A 23,745-nucleotide genomic window follows, 5' to 3' on the forward strand; every position below is an offset into this window, starting at 1 on the left:
CTAAGAACAAAGCAATTCAAGACTAGTTTTCACAAAGTAATAACAGGCCATACATAATTGATTGCCTTTAGTCTGAGTCTCTGGGTATCACAAATCATAGTTACTAGCGCTTCAGCCGAACAAACTTCCCTTCCAGAATCAGGCTGTCCATTTTGGTACTACCTGACACCACGTTAGTGCCTTTAATGCACACTTTACTGCACTGTTCTTCAGTTTCTTCTTTGGTGGAGAGCTCCTATTCCCAGCAATAATCCCTGTACTTCCTGTGTGTTCACCACTATCCCTGATGGGAGGCAGAAGGGAAATTCTTCTAGAAGGGAACTGATTTGGACTTAGGATCTCACCTCAGGCTGGCAAGGGAATATGAACTATCCTGGGAGATACAATGCTTTCCTATGAAATCATATCCTGACTCCTTCCATTAAAACCCTAGAATTGCACTAAAATCAGGAAAGAAACACTAAAATTATACCAACTCTTTGGTCTCACAAACATTGAGCAGCTGTAGCCATAAAAAAAAAAAAAGAATAAATAATTCATTCGAAAACTCTCTTTCTTTGCACATCATAAAGCTCATAGCCTCAGTTGCAAAAGGAGATGTGAACCAGGGCTTAGGAATTTTGAATTATGCCACAGCCACCACAGGAACCAGACTCCCGTGCCTTTCACTCCTTCTGTATATAAGCCTAAGGGGCTTTCCATCATGTAGCCAGGAACCACATGTGTTTAGTTAGTGACGAAAATGTCACTAGTCTGAATTGAGATGTGTTGTATTAAACATACACAAAATTCAAAGACTTAGTATCCTCACAAAAGAATGTAAAATATTTCTCAATAATTTTAAAATATTGATTACGTGTTGAAATGATAATATTTTTGACATATTGGGTTAAATAAAATATATTATTAAAATTAATACCACTTCTTTTTACTTTTTTAATGAAGCCATTCATTGTTTTCATTATATATACGACTCTTGTTGTATTTCATTTGGATAGCACTGATGTAGACCATTCTGAAATGCCATTGGGGCTTGAGTTCTTTCCTTGTGGAAATGGGGAATTATCATCCTAACAGTGCCTATAGACACTTTGTCTGTCTTAAAGGATGGAAAATATAGGGGACAAGGCAACAATATAATCGCCAAGTGCATCAAATGTTTCATTATGCTGACACTTTTCTAAGCACATTGCCAAAAAAAAAAAAATAGAAAAGAAAGAGAAGGTATGACATAGTCCCTTATACTCCTGAAACAGTAATGAGCCAATATTAATATCAAACCAGACTGTCTTAAATTTGCTTTCTGCTTCTAACCTCAGTTTCCCCATTTGTAAGAGAAGTACATATACTTCCTTTTTTAGAAAATTAAATGAGATGGTACAGATCAATGCTTAAAATACCACTGAGCAGTAAGGGAATGGGAAAGATTTTGGCATGAGACATGTTGAGCCAGGAGCTAGAGGAACAGCGAGATTAAAATGTGTCCATTAAGCAGTTGGGTATCTAAGACTGGAGATAAGGAGAGAAACGAATAGATAAAATCACTCTAGCACATGTGCACAACAGCCACCGCAAACTCAGAGGTGCTGTGGACCCAGACAGGTGAGAAAATGAGTGAAGCTAGGCATGAGGGGTGAGCGTACGTGCATTGCCAAGTGGGGGGCAAGTACCCCATCTAAACCACACACCTCTGGCTCAGCTCCAGAACTATCTAGAGCAGTGTTACCAGATTTTCCAATTTTTAAAGAGAATCCAGAAATTCACATTTTTAAATGTTTAGCTTTTTTTTAAAGGCACTCATGCTAGATGGAACCTATGGGAAAACAGTTTAATACATCTGCTGTCTAGAAGGTCAACAAGATAACTTGCTAGACTCCTACCATTTGAAAGTTAATGTAAATCTCAAATAAAATTCCCACAAGTCCCAAAACAAGTGAGCTACCAAAGCAGGAGGGGGAGATTCACCTCTTCTTCCTCTTGGCTTCACAGGCACCAGAACCTGGGTGCCTCGGCCTGTCTCTCTCCCAGCCCCTGACCTGGACGTTATGCAGATTGTTTACAAGATCACTGCAGAAGCCCTTGGACTCTGCAGGAGACACGGGACAAAATCCAAGGTGCTCCTCTGGCTATTATTCACTGCCCACTTTAGGTCTCTCTGGAATATTCTCTTTCAGTGTCAGGCACTCTCTGCTACCCATTTGGGTAAATAAATTACCATGCTGTGTAAATGTGTACAATCTGTAAACCTCAAAGAACTGGCTTGCAGAATAATTTTTTACTCTATCATACTTTAAAAATATGCTTAAGAAAGAAAGAAATAACAGTGGCCCCTCTATATCTATTATAGTAGAGGAGTAGAGGGATTTCTAGCTGGAAAATTAAAATTACAGTAGTCACTCCTTCCTCAAGTAAGTGATTCTTAGGAAATGCATTTTAAAGAGGATGACTTTCAGGCTAACATTTTAATTTTAATTTAACCTTCCCAGAAAATGAAGTGCTTTGTGTAGATTCTTTTGGTTTTATTTAAGGCATAAAAATTAGTTCTGAGCTGCGATAATTGTGGGCTTAGGAATGTAATCATTCCAAGCACCACTTCTGACTTGCTTAGAAACCCTACAGATCTTGAGTTGCTGTTTATTACTAATTCAAAGTTGGCAAGTTATTTAATTGTGAAGCAGAACTTGAAGTCAGAGTATAGTGGAAAGGTTGGAAGTAAATCATTCTGTTTTGCTTTCAACGGGTTACCTCAAGACTGGATGCACGGTGTGGGGCAAGGCAGGTTTTAGGGAACATGTTTCTCTAGCTGTTAATCTTCTTAATTAAAATGGGAACAGTGGCATGTCCCAAGGGTGGAATAAAATATTGGATTTAATATTAAACCAGAATTCTACCTTTTGAAACCAGCCACAGATAGGACAAATAACCACAGTCCCTATTAACCACGTTTATGATTTTTGGACTTCACTGTAGCCTTTTGTTGCTATGAAGACCCAACCTAATTATCATTGTTTATATTTAATTGTTTAAAGGAAAACAAGGGGGTCAAGGTTTTGGCCACGAAAATTTTTGACGTCCATGATACAGCTGGTAAACTATTTCTAAACATTTTAGAATTATGTGTTTGAATCCATGACAACACACATACATATAATCAACATGAACCGAAGTGCCATATGGCATTTTTTTTCCTTCTTTATAATAAATAGAGGTTCTCTGAAATGTTTTCAGAAAAACAAACTTACGCTTAAGTATGGGGCACATCTGAATTGAGACTCCTTTGAACAGAGTTATAATTTACAAACAGCACTCTGCCTGAAATTTATGGTACAGAAACCACTGAAATTAACTTAATTAACATGTCTGGCATCTACCTGTATTTCAGGTGATTCATATTTTTCAGTAATTCAAGAAACAGATAAAGATTTCATTGCAACTGTACCTCTCCTAAAATTTCGGTATCAGAAACAATAACAGAAATAACTACCTGCCTGAATATTTACAACATGCTTCCCAGTGTTTGGGAGAAGAAGAGAAGACGCACTGCTGACCTGAGTGTCGACCTGGGTCTCAAAGTGCATTTTGTGGGAATGCTTTGGTCTGTTGTTGCCATTCCTCCATTCTCACATTTCCCTATGTGCTAGCACGCTGTGTAGTATTGGGCCCCTTGCTAGACTTTGGGGATGCAACAATTAACATGGCTTTTCCCTGCCCTCAAGCACCGTACAATCTCCTTCACTCAGCATCTAACAGATCCAGGGGAAAGGGGTATCTCAAGGTCACAGATTGCGCCACAGAAAAATAAGTACTGGCACCACCTGGTGTGTGTTTGTCTCTTTGTTTGGTTCTTTCTAGGCGTATTTTTTTTTTAATGTTTTATTTATTTCTAGGAGAGAGAGAGAGAGAGAGACAGCGTGAGCAGGGGAGGGTCAGAGAGAGAGGGAGTCACAGACCCTGAAACAGGCTCCAGGCTCTGAACTGGCAGTCAGCACAGAGCCCGAGGCGGGGCTCGAACCCAAGCACCTCGAGATCATGACCTAAGCGAAAGTCAGACGCTTTACCGACTAAGCCACCCAGGCGCCCCTAGGCGTCAGTATTTTTACATAAAAATCTGAGATTCTGGCTTCTCTTTAAGCAAACAAAAATATCCTATCAGATCTTAGCACGGGAGACCAGGAACCCCTCTTGGGATCGGCTGACTGGGGCCACGTGGTGGAACTGCACTGCGGGGTTCGCTGTACGTGCTTTCTCTGGGTCACCAGTGTCCCCACCTCTCCCAGTAGGTTCATCGGTCACTCGTTTCCTTAAGCTGCTGCTTGGTTCTGGTGCTGGAGTGCTGACTGTCTGACCCTGCGACCCTGCTAGAGGTGATGAGTGGTCAGAGTGCCTGGTGCTAGCCCTGGGCGTGACGCTTATTGAATGTGCCATCTAGCATGAGTTGCTTAACCGTGCTGACCCTCAGCTTTCAGTTTTCTCTTCTGGGGCGGGGGGAGAGAGATAATAATTAAGGACAAAACCAAACTTTCTGGGCATGGCAATCATGAGTCTCCAGAGACAAATCTATGGAAGGGTTTCCCCAACCTGGGCAGCACTAGGCAAAGGAACAGTATTGTAATTANGTATCTCAAGGTCACAGATTGCGCCACAGAAAAATAAGTACTGGCACCACCTGGTGTGTGTTTGTCTGTCTCTTTGTTTGGTTCTTTCTAGGCATCAGTATTTTTTTTTTAATGTTTTATTTATTTCTAGGAGAGAGAGAGAGAGAGAGACAGCGTGAGCAGGGGAGGGTCAGAGAGAGAGGGAGTCACAGACCCTGAAACAGGCTCCAGGCTCTGAACTGGCAGTCAGCACAGAGCCCGAGGCGGGGCTCGAACCCAAGCACCTCGAGATCATGACCTAAGCGAAAGTCAGACGCTTTACCGACTAAGCCACCCAGGCGCCCCTAGGCGTCAGTATTTTTACATAAAAATCTGAGATTCTGGCTTCTCTTTAAGCAAACAAAAATATCCTATCAGATCTTAGCACGGGAGACCAGGAACCCCTCTTGGGATCGGCTGACTGGGGCCACGTGGTGGAACTGCACTGCGGGGTTCGCTGTACGTGCTTTCTCTGGGTCACCAGTGTCCCCACCTCTCCCAGTAGGTTCATCGGTCACTCGTTTCCTTAAGCTGCTGCTTGGTTCTGGTGCTGGAGTGCTGACTGTCTGACCCTGCGACCCTGCTAGAGGTGATGAGTGGTCAGAGTGCCTGGTGCTAGCCCTGGGCGTGACGCTTATTGAATGTGCCATCTAGCATGAGTTGCTTAACCGTGCTGACCCTCAGCTTTCAGTTTTCTCTTCTGGGGCGGGGGGAGAGAGATAATAATTAAGGACAAAACCAAACTTTCTGGGCATGGCAATCATGAGTCTCCAGAGACAAATCTATGGAAGGGTTTCCCCAACCTGGGCAGCACTAGGCAAAGGAACAGTATTGTAATTATATTTCCAGAAGACATATCTTGAGAGTCAGAAATAATAGCCTGTGTCTGATTATTATGGTAAAGACCACACAGTAGTCTCAACTGAATTAAATTTCATCACATGACCTCTAAGAGATAAACATCACCTATTTGGCCAATGAAAAAATTTGATCCAGGCTGAAAATGACTGAGGAACATGCCCTGTCATGAAATGCTTATATCTTTACCACGTCAACTTTCCGGACTGTCCCCATGATTTTAATACCCATGAAGAGACCTGAAACAACTAACACAACCGAACTAAACACTAACTAGTAAGGTGAACCACCATTTTCTAGGGATACACTCCAGATAGAGCCCAGACCATTTTTGAAGAGGAACACTTTTTAAGGGGCATTACATGTAACACTGGGAATATATTTGGAATACATATTTAGAACACATACTCATATGGACTTTTAATAAACTGGTAGTGTTACAGATTTTGAGGATGCACTCTCTGTCAATAAATGTCTCTCAACATTACATTATTTTCCTGGAGACGGTTATCAGTAAGCCGGTATTCAGTAACCTCTGAGAAAACAAATGTCCTTAATTGTATTAAAGTCTACTTTTATTAATCCCCTTCCTACTCTCTATTTGCACCATTTCAACCACACTACAGTTCAGAAAGATAGATGAAAATGGACCTGGCTCACTTTCACACAAATTTCCTCAAGACCTGGATATGGTTAAAGTCTGATTTAAACACAAATTAAAGGATTATCATGTACCTTTAAGGAAAGACTCTCCATAGGAATGGTAAGCTTTTCTAATGCAGTTACATTTTTATTAGGCTCACAGAAACTCAATTTCCTACTGACTTTAGGTACACACTGATTGAACGAAGTCAAATATATAATATCTTTTTTAAAAAGATGCAGCGGGCTTATTTAAGTTTCTTCCAAGGCGCACAATAATTGAGGTAGAGAACATTCTAAATGAACAAGCAGAGGAGTGGCTTGAGAGTGCAGAGGAGCCCTCGTGTAGTTAATTTAGAGACACGGTGGGAAATAAACCAGGAGCCATGTGAAGACAAACCGGTTCCTGGTGGGAGGTGCGTATCACTGAGTAATGTGCAAACTACTGTTTACACACTGCGATCAGCTGGTGGCGAAGGGAAAAAAAAGTTTAAAGATAATGGCACTGCCACCCTCATGTCTAAACCTCCAAATTAAGTGAAGAAACTCAGAATGGAGCGCCAGGTGGAGAACGTAGTGCCAGGAAGCATACACGTAGCGTGCAGGAATTAAACATGTTAGCAGCAACTGCAGAAGACGTGACTGCAGCCTGGTATAAACTTTCTGAAACAAGAATGTACAAATCAGGCTGTGTTTGGTGATGGCTCTTCACAGAAGCCGACGGTCCCAAGAAATCTAAAAGGACCATAAGCTGCAGTTCTCGGGTTATATAGATTTCAAAAATTGGAGAGAAATGCCTAACCATCTCAGCTTTTTATTCTCCTCAGTGAAGGTTTTGACAACAAACAGAATTATCAGCTAGAATGGCCATCAAGTCATTAAAAAAATAAACAATAACACAATAAATAAATACAAACATCAGAAGAACTGGATCTCTTTACAGTGGGCAATTACTTTTCGGAAAAGACAGTAAAAAACCTGCAAATGAGTTTGGGGCAGGCTAGGTCTCCCACGATACAGAGTCTTCACATAGTTAGCTTGAAGGAGGTTTTGAAAGGAATGCTTTTAGACCAACATCTCTGAAAGGAAAGAGCGGGAGAGAAAGGGAGCAGAACTGGCAGGTGAAGTCCCACTTGTAGCTTGTGGGGACTAATGAAGATAAGGTACCTTGTGTTGAGGGGAAAGGGCAGAGGGCTTTATACCCTCCAGTGCTAAGTCACTAGAGACAGGCTACCTCATGAAAGAGGGGCACGCCTCTGGGAGAGTTGGGGTGATGGTTCCTTAGCTCCTGCAGGAGGATCCGGACAATTCACCAAATACTTCATGCAATACTTGTGTTTCAGAGTACTAAAAATATTTTAAAGCATTGGCATTAGGGACAATCACCTATATGCTTTTAATCTTAAAGCTCACCATAATGCAAGGGCCACTTAAGACACAAAAGTAAAACATTAACAGGTTAAAAGCTTTCAGTGCTCTCATGTGGTCTGATAACATCTCCAAGAAAATCAATCCTCTTGCTGTTTGAGATAAAACCACTTCCTAAAGATCAAATCTACAAGGTGGTTCCAGAAAAAGATGGTGTGGCCTCAATTTTCTTGGTTCTACTCATTTTTCAGTCTAAATAAAACTCAGTATACTAGATATTATTCAATAGAAAATGATAAAAGAACTCTAACACCTGGAAAAAAGAAGGCAGACTGGCTAAAGACCTCAGAACTTCAAGGAGAACAATATGGTGAATTTCTGGTTTTCTGTTATCTTCCATATACCCTTAGCTGAGTTTTGGAGAGGTTTGCAACCCCAAAACACCAATAGAAAGAGCCTGTGTCTCAGACCAAAGGGCCAGAAAATGGGAGCCCCAATACTTAATGGGGAGCCTCAGCCCACCAGGGACACCAATAACAGTCTGATCTACAGGAGCGGCAGTGAGCTCTGGACCAATCATACTATGCATCTTCCAAAGGACTAGTACATAGAATATATAAAGAATTCTCAAAACGCAACAACAAATCAAAACAAAACCAAAAAATCCAATTAGAAAATGGGCAAAAGATAAGACATTTCACCAAAGAACATATGCAGCGGCAGCCACATGAAAAGACAATCAACATCATTATCCTTCAGAAAAATACAATTTAGGAAGTGCCTGGGTGGCTCCATAGGTAAAGGATACAACTTCAACTCAGGTCATTATCTCACAGTTTGTGGGTCCAAGTCCCACATCAAGCTCTCTCTGCTGTTAGCACAGAGCCTGGAGCCTCCTTCAGACCTCTATCTCCCTCTCTTTGCCCCTCCCCTGCTTGCACTCTCTCTCTCCTTTTCTCCAAAACAAAACAAAACAAAAAACAACAATTTTTTTAAAATTGTTTTTTAAAAAATTCAATTTAAAGCTACAATAAGGTATCACTAAATACCTTTCAGAATCCCCAAAACAAAAAAAGTGATAATATCAAGGGCTGGTGAGGATGCAGAGAAAGCGATCACTCATACACTGCTGGCAAAAATGTACAATGGTACGCCTAATCTGGAAGTAAGTTTGGAGATTCCTTTTAAAACTAAAAACTGACTTATTATATGACCCAACAACTATACTCTTAGGCATTTGCCCTAAAGGAATGGAAACATTTTTTGGGGCGCCTAGGTGGCTCAGTCGGTTGGGTGGTCAACTTCGGCTCAGGTCATGATCTCACCTGTTGGTGAGTTTAAGTTGGTGGGTTTGAGCCCAGCGTCAGGCTCTGTACTGACAGTTCAGAGCCTGTAGCCTGTTTCAGATTCTGTGATTCCCTCTCTCTGCCCCTCCCCTGCTAAAGCTCTGTCTCTCTCTGTCTCAAAAATAAAATATACATTTAAAAAACATTAAAAAAAGAAATGGAAACATTTTCACACAGAAACTTGTACATGAATGTTCACAGCAACTTATTTGTAATAGACAAAAACTGGAAATTATCCAAATGGCCTTCAACAGGTGAATGGTTAAACAAACTTCAGTACATCCATAATATGGAATATCAATCAGCAATTTATAAAAAGCCAATCTCGAGAGGATACATACTGCATGGCCACTTTTATATAATATTTATGAAATATGACAATTATAGAGATCAAGAACATATTAGTAGATAAGGATGGGGGACTAGATGACTATGGCTATAAAGAAGTAGAAAGTGTGAGTTGTTATGATGGTACAGGTAAGTGATTTGTGTTCATGATTTCATGAAGCTACACAGGTGATAAAATTGCTTAGACTTACATACACACGCACACACACACACACACACACACACACGAGTGCATATGCAACTGGTGACCTGAATAAACTCCATGGATTGTACCAGTGTCAGTCTCCTGGGGTTTACACTGTACTATAATGAAGCAAAATATCAGCATAAGGGATGGATAAGGGGTACCCACAACCTCCCTATACATTTCTTTGATAGCTCCTATGAATCTATAATTATTTCCAAATTTAAGGTTTTCTCTTTTTTTTTTTAAATCAGATTTACTGGTTGTTCAGGGTGAAAATTCCTAATGTAGGCACTGTTTCCTTTGTGATTTGCCTTGCATATGCATCAATCCTTGAAAGCAGATCTTAAACCTAACCTCCGGTTCCCATTCCTCCAATAACCTCTCCTTTCCCCAGGCTCAGTACCCTCCTTTACACCCCTTCTTACAGTTTGCACAAGTAACTGGAGGGACCAGAATCCCTTTCATGGCCCACCAACACTCCACATCTGTTTGCAGGGTATCATACAGCTCTTTTTCTTTTTAATTTTTATAATGTTTTTTATTTATTTTTGAGAGAGAGAGAGACAGTGACAGCATGAGCAGGGGAGGGTCAGAGAGAGAGGGAGATACAGNCGCAGGGTATCATACAGCTCTTTTTCTTTTTAATTTTTATGTTTTTTATTTATTTTTGAGAGAGAGAGAGAGAGTGACAGCATGAGCAGGGGAGGGTCAGAGAGAGAGGGAGATACAGAATCTGAAATAGGCTCCAGGCTCTGAGCTAGCTGTCAGCACAGAGCTTGACACAGGGCTTGAACTCACAAACTGTGAGATCATGACCTGAACTGGGAGATCATGACCTGAGCCGAAGTCGAACACTTAACCGACTGAGCCACCCAGACACCCCTCGTTCAGCTCTGTCTTGGCCCTATTCTCCCTCTGTTGTCCTTGCTCTCTCCAGATCTGATGCATCAAGGATGCCATCAGAAGGGGTTTGGTGTAGTCCTCACCCATCAGACATAGACCAATTTCGATTGCTTGTGGCATTTTGCCAGTGATATGTGTATGTGTGTGTCTTTGCACACATGTGTGTATATATGCATGTATATGTGTGTATACATGCACATATACATATATACCTAAAGCATGGGAGAATGGCTTTAGGTTTTTATATAAATAATTTGTTGTATATAAATTCTCCCAAGAGAAATCCATGTCCATCTACAGAAAGTGTCTCTCTCAAGGGACCCATACCATGTGTCTGTATATTCTGACCCCAGATAGCCATTTACAACCTGCAAAGACATAATGTATAAATATGAAGGGAAATATCACACTGCTATTCCTTTGTAAGATTAAGAAATGTATCCTCATTTAAAAGTTAGCTGAATTCTTATTCTCTTACAAATTACTTTTTAAAACACAGCCTTTGAATTGACCAAGCATTACCAGTTTTTAATCCTGATATTAAAGTCTATCAAAATATTAGTGATGAGGGCTTTCATTTGAAAAATGCTGATACTTCTAATATTCAATTATAATATGCATTTCACTACTACACTGTATTTATGCCTTTTAAAAGCCAAAGACAGGGCTGCTTTAATACTGATTTCTCCAGTGCGTATCATTAATTAAAAGGTAAAAAACTATTACCAGGGTATCTGCAATCTGGCTTTTAAAGTAAAAAACATCAATATCCAGTAATTGAGAACACTTAAGAACAAATTTAAATAAGTAAAAAAGTCAGGAGAGAAATAAATGTTCTGTATTATTTCAAATTATAAACAGATCAGTATATACAACTGAAGTGTTATAATTGCCCACGCCTTCCAGGCTTCTATCCAATTTTTCTCCTATGGCAGATGCTAAAGAAAAGACATACAGTCAGACATATCCATTTATATAATGTTTACAGATATAACACATCAACAATATATTGTTTGAGGTTTTTATGGAAGCTAACATCAAGAAGCAAAATGTGTTCCGCCTGTGTACTTGTGTACTTCGATTCATGCTCATCCTTAGAAGTAGTTTGATGGATTATTAAATTATGGCTGGACTAAGGACCCACTAAAGCATAGTAGTGTACTTGTACTGAGGACACAAAGATGAATAAAATGGTCCTATCCTAAAGGAGGGCAAGGTCTAGTAATAGAGCTACATGAATTGTCTACAAATGAAACAGCTCAAGTACAGAGTATGTCCATGGTGAAAGGGAAGGGCTTAACATTAGCTGAGATTGATAAAACAGAATATAATAGTGGTAATAGCAGGGAGGGCTTAAGTATCTTTAGCCCCTAATCTACCCTATGAGCATCTATCTAATCTAAGCCACCCCAAATAAACAGTGTGCCTGGTATGTACAAGCATTTTCAAAAACTGTCCCCTGTTCTACCAATCAGGATCCTAACAGGACACAGAAGATACACTCAAATTAAATTAATTGAGGAGGGCTTAAAAAGGGGGGGACTATTTACAAAAATGTGGGTAGGATGTAGGCACACTGTAAGGGTTATTCAATACTCTGGAGCTGTCATCATCCTTATGCCTAAAGGGAGAAAGGGAAAGAAGTGGTAAAAGGAAGGAAAAAGTTTGATAAAGATGTTCATCTTAAAACTAACCGTCACCTCCAGTGGAGGGACATGACCACCCCACGTGGCCACATAGGGACAACTCCAGGGCAACTAATATCCTAACCTCACTGTCCTCCTTTCCTCTAGTCTCTTGCTTGGATTTGGATTCTCCATTGGCCAGAAGGTAAAAAAATCAATTGATAAAATCCATACAGATCAGCAGATGGAAAAGAGAATCTGATTGCTACCTTCAGAAATCAGGAGCTCCCTACTACTGCCTAGGGCAGAATTGCTATGAAAATTAAATGATATAGGCACATTAGGCATACAAACATGATTTCAAACATAGGTGAAGGAGAAATGTAATTTATTAAATACACGGTAAAGGTTTTTCTTCATTATACACTTCAATTTGACAATTATCTATGCCTCTTGTCATTTCCTCTATATGAGAGGTACTTAGGAGGTGGGGGAGAAACCATCTTTTCCAGAGTGGATACTATGTTTGCAGAATAGTGCCCAGCATTTGATATGTTTGCCATCTCACTTAATTCTCCCTAGAAACTACAAGATATGACTTATTTAGCCTATGGGACAGGTGAAGAAACTAAAGCTCAGATATGTCACCCACCTTGATTATGATTAGAATTAGTAACTCAGATGTGTCCAACTCCTAAGCACATGATTTCTCCATTATTTTATGTGATCAGGTGTAGATGGGCTACTTGCCCACAGGAGAAAATTGTTTTTATCAAATTCAGGGGAATTAGAGAACAAACTTCTTAAAGGTAAAGCATACATCTGAGGGCTGCCATATAAGAGATAGTCAATAAGCAGTAGATAGGAGGGGCACCCAGGTGGCTCAGTCAGTTAAGCGTCCAACTTCAGCTCAGGTCATGATCTCACAGTTTGTGGGTTCGAGCCCTGCATTGGGCTCTGTCCTGACAGCTCAGAGCCTGGAGCCTGCTTTGGATTCTGTGTCTCTGTCTCTTTCTCCCCCTCCTCAACTTGTGCATGTTCTCTCTCTCTCGCTTTCAAAAATAAATAAATATTTTTAAAAATTGTTTAATAGTAGATAGGAGAAGAAGGAAGAGGAGGTGGTGAGTGATGGTAATGATGTTAACGTCATGGTGATATTGGTGATGTGATGTTGACAGTGACAGTGATGATGTGATGGTGGTGATGATGATGCTGATGTCAGTGATGTGATGATGCTGATGCTGATGAGAGATGGTAATGACAGTGATGTGATGGTGATGCGGGTGAGGTGATGGTGATACGATGGTGATGATGATGATGGTGATATGGTGGTGATGATGACGGTGATGTGATGGTGACAATGACGGTGACACGATGGTGATGATGATAGTGATAATGATAGAGATAACTGATACTAGTGAAGGTACTGATGATGAACACTTCATCTTAACAGAGGCCTAAAGAGGTTCTATAGGTTTACACCAAGGGTTCCTTAAATAGACTATCAGTATATAATTAAAGACTACATTTTGTTAATACTGATGCCTATGTGTTAATACTGGTTCCTGAGTCACAAAAAGAAGCTTTTTCAGAGCACGCCGCATGGCACAGTAGCTTGGCTTCTCTGAATTTCGGTTTCCCAGACTGAAATCCAGTAATAGCACATGTGTCGCCTACAGCTGATGTGAGGAATGAGGATGGAATGTGTTCAGAGCACCCTGGGACCGGGCCTGGGACACAGAGTCAGGTTAGTCATTTAAAATTGCTAGGTAGGTTGGTTCAAATGTGGGTTCTTAGCAAGTCTACCTTCAGGTAAAGGACCAAGAACTGGGAAAAGCTCCTGTCCTTACCAGCCACGTGAATACCCACCCTAACTCATCCTAAAAAGTCTAGACTATGACTGCATAAAGGGGAAGAGTCAACACAGAAAGGCAATGGAACAAGAGAGCTCATGGATGAAAGCAATAGGCTCCAGCAAGGTCAGTTTCCACGCTGCTTACAACAACTGTTGTAAAAATAAAACCTGTCAAAAGGCACATTTGAAAATAAAGGTCTTAGTGAATATTCAAATGGCAAAGAAAGTTTGTAAAGCAGTTTTACTCAAAGAAGCCAGGGTTAACAGTATAATTTTGGGTTGGAAGCTTCTTTTAATATGTATCTAGTAATAATAAAAATAATTTAAGATGGTTAAAATTCTCCAAAAGAACAATCAAAAGGCAACTTCAAGCACTATCTTTAGAGAATTTTTTTTTTCTTTCATCAACAAAAAATTGAACCAGATTGTTTCAAAACTTATTCTATCATGAAGGACGCTTGACTGGCTCAGTTGGAGAGTGTGACTCTTGATCTCAGGGTCAGGAGTTCAAGCCCCATGTTGGGCATGAAACTTACTTAAAATAAACGAATGAATGAATGAATGAATGAATGATGAATATCTTTAGCAAGGAACTAGTATTGTCCATGACCATAACAAATGCTAAACAACAAAAGTCTTTCATGAAGTTTTAAATTTTTCATGAACCCAAGGTTATAAATATTTTAGGGTTGACACTTGACACTTCAGATTTATATAAGGGGCCATTACCAACTTTTGTGTCTAAAATTTCCTTTCTGACAAAAAAATTTACACAAAAAATCAAAAGAAGTCACCAAAGAAACAATAACAGATTGGAGGGAAAAAAACTCCTAATATTTTTTTACAACTAATTTTATTCAAAGAAATGCACTGCCTTTTTAAATAAAATATACACCACAAAATTCCTCTTCAGATTGAATCTTTCAGGAGTAATTTAGTAGAGTCAAAGCTTTAGTAAAAAATACATGAAATACAGAGTGAATAAAGTGTTTTTACTCCACCCTCCAGAAAATATCTATTTATACAAATATATACATGGCTAAACTCTGAAACCTATGCAGTAGAAAGTTTTGTAATTGGGTTTATTATAGTGAGCTATTGATATTTTTGATAGGAAAGAAGAGAGTGAGGGAGGAAGGGTGGGACATATGAACTTTAGAATGTATCCTCTGCAATTTGAGACATCAAAGTTTTATGATTTACATTAATGTACTTAATATTTTAATGTCAAATGTTGCTTACTTTATTTTGCTGTCTTGTTCAAGGAGCCTGTCTAAGAAAAATTAAGTCTGTATATGAAATGGTTCATTCATGATGGTAACAAGTCTGAATTATAACTTAGCCAATGAAGGGTTGTTGTTCTATATTTTATTGCTTTTGCTATTTCTTTGGTAATCATCTTTGCAGTCTGTCTAAACAATTCTCTGTGCACTGACATTTGCAATAATGTGTTTACATCACAGATTCAGGCCCTGTCATTTGATGTAACAAGAGGCTATATTTTGTAGCTCCCAGACACTTTGCATACCTCACTTCCTCTTTGGCATGAGAGTATAATCATTTTTTCATCTGTCATCTTTCATTACCTTTACAGGCATTAACAACATTTCCCTAAAAATCTGTGAAGGGGTGAAAGATTAATTAGGTTCAGTGGGGTTAAGAAGTATCATCTTTTTCTCAGGTGAAGGTCTATGTGATAGCTACTTCATTTCCCAGAAAGCTAAAAAAAGGTACTACTTAATTTCCATCCCATCAGTTCTTGGTCTCTTATTAAAAACCAAATCGGGGCACAAAATTAACAATCTATAGTTATGATGCATTCTGACTCTGCCCCCAGAATTCTGAAGCTTGAAGGGAACTTGCGTTCCCTTGCACATGCAGATGCCCTATCCCACCACAGAACGTGTTCTTTCCACTTAGCAGGGGGTGTGCAGTCCCACCCAGACCCCTGTGGCCTTCTTTCTATCTGCTCAGTAACCCACTCCTCCCTATGGGTATTGCCATTAATCTTCTCCAATGGGACTGCCCTTGGGTGATGAGAGTCCCCTCACCCAGAGATGCCTAGGAGATATGCTACCATACACACCCTCCACCCAGGGTCCATAGTTAATGATTAATGCAAAGGGGAGGTACAAAGTCCTGCTCCCTTGCCTTGAAATGGGACTGACTCTGTTATGATTCATGCTCCAGAGCTCTGCATGTGATCAGGCTAATTTCACTGGAAATCACATCCTTGGTAACTTGTTCTACCCTACCCTAACTCCCTCACCCCCTTCCTGGTTTTTCCAATAGTACTGCCTTAATAACTTCCCTGCACAGCAATGTCATCTCAAGCTCTGCTTCTAGGGAACCCAAGCTAAGGCTCCATAGAGGCAGACATGGATGGAAAGACAGGAAATAAATGGTCTTCCAGTTTTTACAGACTATCAACAATATCTCAGCCATTAAAAATATTTTTTAATTTATTTTTTTATTTTTGAGAGAGAGACAGTGGGGTTGGGGGAGAGGGGTAGAGAGCGAGAGGGAGACACAGAAACTGAGGCAGGCTCCAGGCTCCGAGCTGTCAGCACAGAGTCCGACGCAGGGCTCAAACCCACAGACCATGCGATCATGACCCGCGCTGAAGTGGGATTCAGCCATTTTAAAAGTCCCTGTCCACAGTGCCTGACAAGCACAAGCTGGTGGTGGGAGTCGTATGCCAGTTCCATAACAGTGTGAAGGGAAGTTCCTAAGATCTACAAACTCCCCTCATCGAGAGAAGTCACTAAGTGAATCCTACTTTGGGGAAGGCTGCAGTTATGAGGGCTGCCCTTCTTGGCAGGTGTCAGGCACTGCCCTACACTGCCATGCTCCACACTTTGGAAGAACAAAAGAAGTCTGGGGCTCACAGGAAAAAAAAATAGGACAAGCTGAGTATCAGACTACAAACAGTTTTTTGAAACCTCCCTGCCAGAGGTGGCTGTGTTTGTACTACAGCTTTTGGGTGGAGTCTTGTAATGAAAGGATGGATCACCACTTATTCGACGCTGTCAGTAATAAAAGCTATCAAACCTAAGCCTGAATGGGCCTCACTGTTGCCCTGTAAATCTACCATGGACAGCTTAACGAGGGAGGGACATTATCTTTTCTCACACTCCAATTTTACTCATGTAAGAAATGTGGCCCATATTGGCAATTAACTTGAGAGATGAATTAAATCCAGTAGCAAGTTCAGTTTCTTCCATGGTACATTCTGATATCATGTGAACTGTGTGCACTTAGCACAAGTAAAATAATTATTAAAATAATCAAACTAATTTGGACTTTTTCCTTGCAGGAAGCTGGCAGCTAACCTCCTCGGTAAATGAATTCCACAATCCGAGACACCTACTCAGTATTTCACATAGTCTGATTCTAAACTTTGTTTTTATTATTCTTGAAATTTCCCAACAAATACTGCACGATAATTGTGTTTCTTTCCTCATCAATTCCACTCACCAATGGGATTTACTGTATTTTATTGGGTGCTCTGGAGAATGAGGAGGCAGCCAATCAGATGATGCACAAGCTAGGCCCCAGCTGAAGGAGTGATAGACTCCCACTGTCTCCTTCAAAACGATGACTGACACTGACATGGGGAGGAAAGAGCAACAGAAGGGGCAGTGAGAGCCTTCCCTCAGTGTCAGAAGCTATCTGGCACTTGCTCTGGTTCTTTCTTCTGTGCTCTCAGTCATCTTCAGTTCTATTTTTGTGCTTTCTTCTCTGTAATGCTAATGTGCTTTCCTCTACGATCTTAGGTAAAATCTGGTCTAAAGTACCTCCCTCCCTCTCTCTCCAACCCTCCCCTGCTCATTCTCTCTGTCTCAGAAATAAGTAAAAACATTTAAAAAATTAAAAAAAAAAAAAAAAGGAGCCTTAGGGTGCCTTGGCAGCTCAGTCAGTTAGGCATCTGACTTCAGCTTGGGTCATGATATTGTGGTTCGTGGGCTGGAGCCCCAATTCAGGCTCTGTGCTGACAGCTTGGAGCCTCGAGCCTGCTTAGGATTCAGTGTCTCCCTCTCTTTCTGCCCCTCCCCTACTCATGAGCTCCCACTCTCTCTCTCTCTCTCAAAAATAAATAAACATTAAAAAGAAAAAGAAAAAGGAGTCTTACAAATCTGTCCAACCGTCAAAAGGTAATTATAGTTGGCCCTTGAATAATGCAGGTTTGAACTATACATATCCATGGATACGTGTTCTTTTTCCTATAGAGTACAGTACTATAAATGTGTTTTCTCTTCCTCATGATTTTCTTAACATTTTCTTTTCCCTAGTTGATTTTATTGTAAGAATACAGTAAATAATACATAAAACATACAAAATATGTGTTAATCTACTGTTTATGTTATTGGTAAGACTTCTGGTCTACAGTAGGCTATTAGGAGTGAAGTTTGCGGGGTGGGGGGGAGTCAAAAGTTATAAAAGAATTTTCGGCCGTGCAGGGGGGTCTGTGCCCCTAATCCTGTATTTTTCAAGTGTCAACTGTTTACTTTGTCTGATTGAACTGAGGTCACCAAAAGATCACCAACATTAGGACACAGAATTAACATAATCCTTGGCAAAAACAGGAAATGGGACATTTAAGTAGTATGCTACTAATATCCGTAGTGTGGTTATTAATACTATTTAGGAAACCATGAAAAGATCGTGAGTAACTCCTTTCTACATTGGCTGGAAGGAACTCTATGACAAAAGGTGATATCCTAAATCTGCTCTGAGTCATTAGTGAAGAAAATTCATATTAAAAATCTTTTACGCTGCAAGAAGCTTGGTCTACCTAAGTGGCATCTTGAAACTAGTAAGAGATGATAATTAAAATCAAGTCCCAATGTTCCAAGAATAATCATGTCAACTGAAGAATGGTATCTCTAGGCACATCTTCAGTTATTATAAAAAATGTCCATACTATTAATATACATGAAGACTGCCATTGACTGGAGGTTTATCCTCATAAAATTCATATACTGAGATTCTAATCCCAAATGTGATAGCATTAGGAGTTGGGGGCCTTTGGGCCCATATAAATCTATGAGTTGGTCATATAATAGAATGAGTATCCCTGTAAGAGACCCCTAGAGCTTCCTCGCCACTTCCACCATGTGAGGACACAGGGAGAAGACACCTCTATGAACCAGAAAGCAGGCTCATACCAGACAATAAACAGGCCACTGTCTTGATCTTGGATTTCCCAGCCTCCAGAACTGTGAGAAAGAAACTTCCATTGTTTAAGCCCCCTAGTCTATGGTATTTTTGTTACAGCAGCCCTAACTAAGATAATGACAATGCATTTCTACACATAATGACCAAAAAAAAAGGTAAATGATAAACAAGTATTTGAATTTACTGATAGGGAACAGTCTTAAACTTGCATCAAACTGAAAACATTTCATTCAAATGATCCAATATCAGTTCATATTTTTCACTTAGGCTATTATTTCAGGCTAATTAATAATGATAATAACTAATATTATTAAAGAGCTCTTTCAAAGTGCTTTACATGCATTCAGTCATTGATTTGAGTCCACAATCCTATGCAGTAGTTACTATGATCATCCCATCGTACAGATGAAGAAATTAAAGTTTAGGGATATTAAGTATCATGCATAGCCTCGCAGCATCTGGGTTCACCTGCTGCCCTGTCTGGACTAGACAACCAAGGAGGGCTAAGCTTCATATTCGGTTCTAATAACCAAGGAAACCACTGCAAATACCTGCAGAGTGATGTACCCTAAAACCACAAGCTTACCTTCTGTACCATCAGTACTGAGTCAGCTAATCATGTCAGAGACATAGTTGAGGCTCTTTCTGACATTTCTTTTTTTTTTTTTTTTAATGTTTATTTATTTATTTTGAGAGAGACAGCAAGCATGAGAGGGAGGGGGCAGAGAGAATCCCAGGCAGGCTCTGCACTGTTAGCACAAGACCAACGTGGGGCTCGATCTCACAAACCATGAGATCATGACCTGAGCCAAAATCAAAAGTCAGACACTTAACTGACTGAGCCACCCAGGCAGGCACCCCTGATGTTTCTTACATCACCAGTTTAACAGCATAGAAAATAAGTTATTTGGCTCTAAGATCTATCGGAATATTTCTCACTGTAGCAGAATGCTATAGGGAAGAAACGATACAGGGAGCTGACAGTTCTAGGTTTTACAGAAAGTAAAAGCATAAAAATACAGTCTAAATAATCCTATAAACTCTCAGTATATATGGGGGCAATGGCATAATGACACATTATTAGAGGGATAAAATTATTTTGACTCACATTCTCTAATATGGAATTTTTCTGTGTTCTTTAGGTGAACTTCTAATGCTTCCTTCCTCTCCACAAGGAAGAAACCTTAAAGTAATAGGCTATGAACAATTACATGCACTGGCTTATTTATCAGTTCTTAGATTTAGATTAGAGTAGGTTTCTTGTATTCGCTTAGAGAATCTTCTAAATTCTTTACAAACGTGGTTATAGAATCCCAGAAAATGGATCCCGAAGAGGCTCCTGTTTGTGACAATGTACAGAATAATTCATCATGAGAACTAGGTGCAAAAGACGTGAATTCCAAGGATTTACAATTCTCAGTATCAAAGAGTTTACCTTTCATTTTTGGCTTCCTCACAGTGCATGGAAATTAATCTAAAATGCCTTCTTGGGCAGAAGTTTGTCCTCACATTTAAACTGTTGTTAATGAGTCCAGATCATGAATATGACCATGAATTACTGAATTTCTCAGAACATATTAGAGGGGTTAAAACTGATCACCAGTACACCCAGTGTCCTTAGGTTCTAAGTGTCCTTAGAATGTATCCTCATTCTTCTGATTTTTACAGATTTTATAATAGTGGTCCAACCTGAGTTCACAAAATCAGATATTTTTAAGAGAATCAATTTCCAGATGCTCAACTTTTTCCCTAAAATTGATCTGTCTGACAATGCATTTGTGTCAAGGAGTCATGGGGATGGCAATTTCTATTTAAAGACATTGCCTTTTCATTTGCAAGCCACTGTCAACAGCTACAGAGCTCCTGAGAAACAGTCCTATAAGAGCAAAGCAAAAGGGAATCAATAAGAAACACCAACAATGGAGAGGCCTTATTTCTCCCAAGGGCAGACTACTACAACCCTGTCACCATATCTAGCAATCCATTGTAGCCTGAGAATTCAGAAGTGAAAAGATAAGTCATTCAGAGACCCATGAGCAAGTTTGTTTGAAGGAAAAAAAATTCAAACTAAAGAAAAGTAAACCTGACCTAGCTGATGCAGCCAATAAGTTTTTCAGAGCAGGTGAGATGGTATATATGTTCCAGAAACTTGAGCAGAACCTGCAGCTCCAAGGTTTTGATGAAATATATTTTAAGCGTGTGAGAATGATGAGGTAGGTATGTGTGACATCCCTCAGGCACTCCAGGCTGCCCAAGAACAAAGGAAAGGGAAAAACCAATGGTTAACTCTAATCTAGATCATAGACATAAGTCTCCAGCAGTTTACAAATATCTGAGTAAATAACAAGGAAGAGGCAATATTATCAATAGCCTAATCTCCAGAAACCTATAGTCTCAGATTCCTGGAGCCTCAACATCACCCTCCCCTCCAAAGTGATGTGGGGAACAAGGGCAAGAAAAAAATGGTAGGTAAAATTAAACTTCCTTATAACCTACAGCCCACTGACAAATACTTGAGACAGGCAGAGTATAACTGTCGCCCAGGAATCCTCTACTGTCTTAATGTTAATGCTTTACTAGAGGGAGAACAACCTTAGCTTGACAACAGCGAGGCCTGCATGATCTTTTGAGTCCTCTTTAGCATATGAGAATCCTTTTGGAAATCTCTCTCTGGCATAACCTCCCCCATCTCCACAGTATGTAATCAGTCACTCCTCACAACCCCAGTGCAGCTCTTTCTGCCGACTGGTCCTATCCCTGTGCTTTAATAAAATAAGCGGGGTGCCTGGGTGGCTCAGTCGGTTGAGCGTCCGACTTCGGCTCAGTTCATGATCTCACAGTTCGTGGGTTCGAGCCCCATGTCGGGCTCTGACAGCTAGCTCAGAGCCTGGAGCCTGTTTCAGATTCTGTACCTCCCTCTCTCTCTCTGACCCTCCCCTGCTCATGCGCTCTCTCTCTCAGAAATAAGTAAAAACATTAAAAAATTTAAAAAAATAAAATAACCTTTTTGCATCAAAGACATCTCAAGAATTCTTGAGAATGGTCATCTCCTGACCCCCACCACCTCAGAGCCCCATCAATAAGAGAAAGCATTTTGTCCAAAATACACAAACAAATCTACAGAGGGATATTGAACTTTAGAATGTTTCTGTTTTCCCAACTCTTGAGCATATCAGTTCAACATGGTGTCTCTAAGAGAAAAAGCAACAAGTATAATTAACGGGCACTTGAGAAGCTCTGGTAAGCCGGTAGTGTACTTCCCAGAAATAGACAGTTAATGTCTCGAGAAACTGGTTAACAAATCCTTTTGCAAGGCAGCTTTTCCTTGCAACAAAATTGAAGAAGTAATTGAATTGTCAGAAGAGGAATCACAAAAAAGTAACTCGATAGGAAACTACTATCTGATTTTCTTTGGCATAAAAATGGTACGGAGTTTTAAAAATTCCATAACATTAAAGCCCCTCCAATCTCATCTACTTATTTTGTGAGAAAAATTTCCCAATGTTTTTACATCTAAAATAATGAAAAGTTGAAATCCTGCGTCGTCCCTAAAATAAGTGATATTTGACTTAATACAAAAGCTATTTTGAAAAAAGTCCTTGTCCGTCTTATTAATAAAAGTAAAAAAATATTAATTTTTATATATAATAATAACCAGTATTTGTTATATATTCATGGTTTTGATCAATCTGTACCAATAATAATAGTAATAACAACTTTGATGTGGATTTAACTTAAAGAGCTTAGAGGAATATGGATTCAGGAACTTTTTTTTAAGGTTCTTGGATCATAAGATGATCAATAAAGACTTGTAAGCATTTTACAATGATAATATTCTATGAGGTAGGTAAATGAAAATATGAATTAAAAAAGAAAAAGGAATGATGTGCAATATTCAACCAACAAAGAACTTTGTTCATACACCTGAAAACAGACAACGTTGAGAATCAAATTATTACACTGTTAAGATTCTAAATGACATACTTTAGAAATGATTTAACTATTTCATTTTCACAAGATGCCAAAAAATTATGTTCTTTGCATTTCTTCACACTTAGGATGAAAACTTCAAATTTTTTTCAAAGTTTAGAAAGCAAAGAAATTGGAGCTTCTGCTTTGTTTCTCCTGCCTTCTCATTATTTCTGGAATTAGGCGGTGTGCTTTCCTGGCTCCACTTTTGGATTTGCCCTTTGACCCATGGTCCTCTTAGAAATTGGCTTTGTGAATAGCTGGGGTCCTAACAAATGTGATACTTACATGTTTTACCAGAAGACTCATTACATGGCTCTTTCAAATAGCAATTTCCTCTAGTGCTTCTGAAATACGGCTTTGTGATTAAAAATATTCATCACTGCATTCTATTTGCAGGCCTTTCACTTTTTAAGTCTAAATAAAATACAAACGTGCTGCTTTGATTCTGTAGCAGATTTCCAGGAATAATCCTTTTTTTACAAAGTGGCTTCACAAATATGTGATCAAGTGGAGCATGGCAAGAAAAGAAACGTGAATGAGAAAACAAAAAGAGGAGGCGATGAAAGGGTATGATGACAGAAGAAGGTGGGCAACTTTTGGCAGCAAGACCTTTTCAAAGATAGTGTGGCTAAATTTTATCACTAATTCACAAGAGGATGAGAACATAAATAATTTTTCACTGGAGAGCAAGATCAATATTGTTCAACACAGTTCTTGTCCCAACAGCAATACTAGCCTAATTTCTGTCATGGTTTTCTGAGTCATGATATGCCTAAGAAAACAAGGGTGGGGGAATATTTCTTCAGGTCTAATGATCTTCAGAAGCTCC

General features: G+C 39.6%; 1 protein-coding gene and 2 non-coding genes across 5 annotated transcripts in view; all 3 read right to left on the reverse strand.

Annotated features, from left to right (window-relative positions):
• The window catches only part of FHIT (fragile histidine triad diadenosine triphosphatase), a 1,396,599-nt gene that overhangs the window by 1,168,589 nt on the left and 204,265 nt on the right, over positions 1–23,745 (reverse strand). The gene's annotated exons all lie outside the window — the stretch shown is intronic.
• On the reverse strand, positions 3,992–4,076 carry TRNAE-UUC (transfer RNA glutamic acid (anticodon UUC)). Its single transcript has one exon. It is a non-coding gene; the product is annotated as a tRNA-Glu (tRNA).
• On the reverse strand, positions 4,851–4,935 carry TRNAE-UUC (transfer RNA glutamic acid (anticodon UUC)). The gene has a single exon. It is a non-coding gene; the product is annotated as a tRNA-Glu (tRNA).

This window comes from Crocuta crocuta, unplaced genomic scaffold (genome assembly GCF_008692635.1).
Source record: "Crocuta crocuta isolate KB4526 unplaced genomic scaffold, BGI_CrCroc_1.0 scaffold213, whole genome shotgun sequence".
NCBI classification, from domain to species: Eukaryota; Metazoa; Chordata; class Mammalia; order Carnivora; family Hyaenidae; genus Crocuta; species Crocuta crocuta.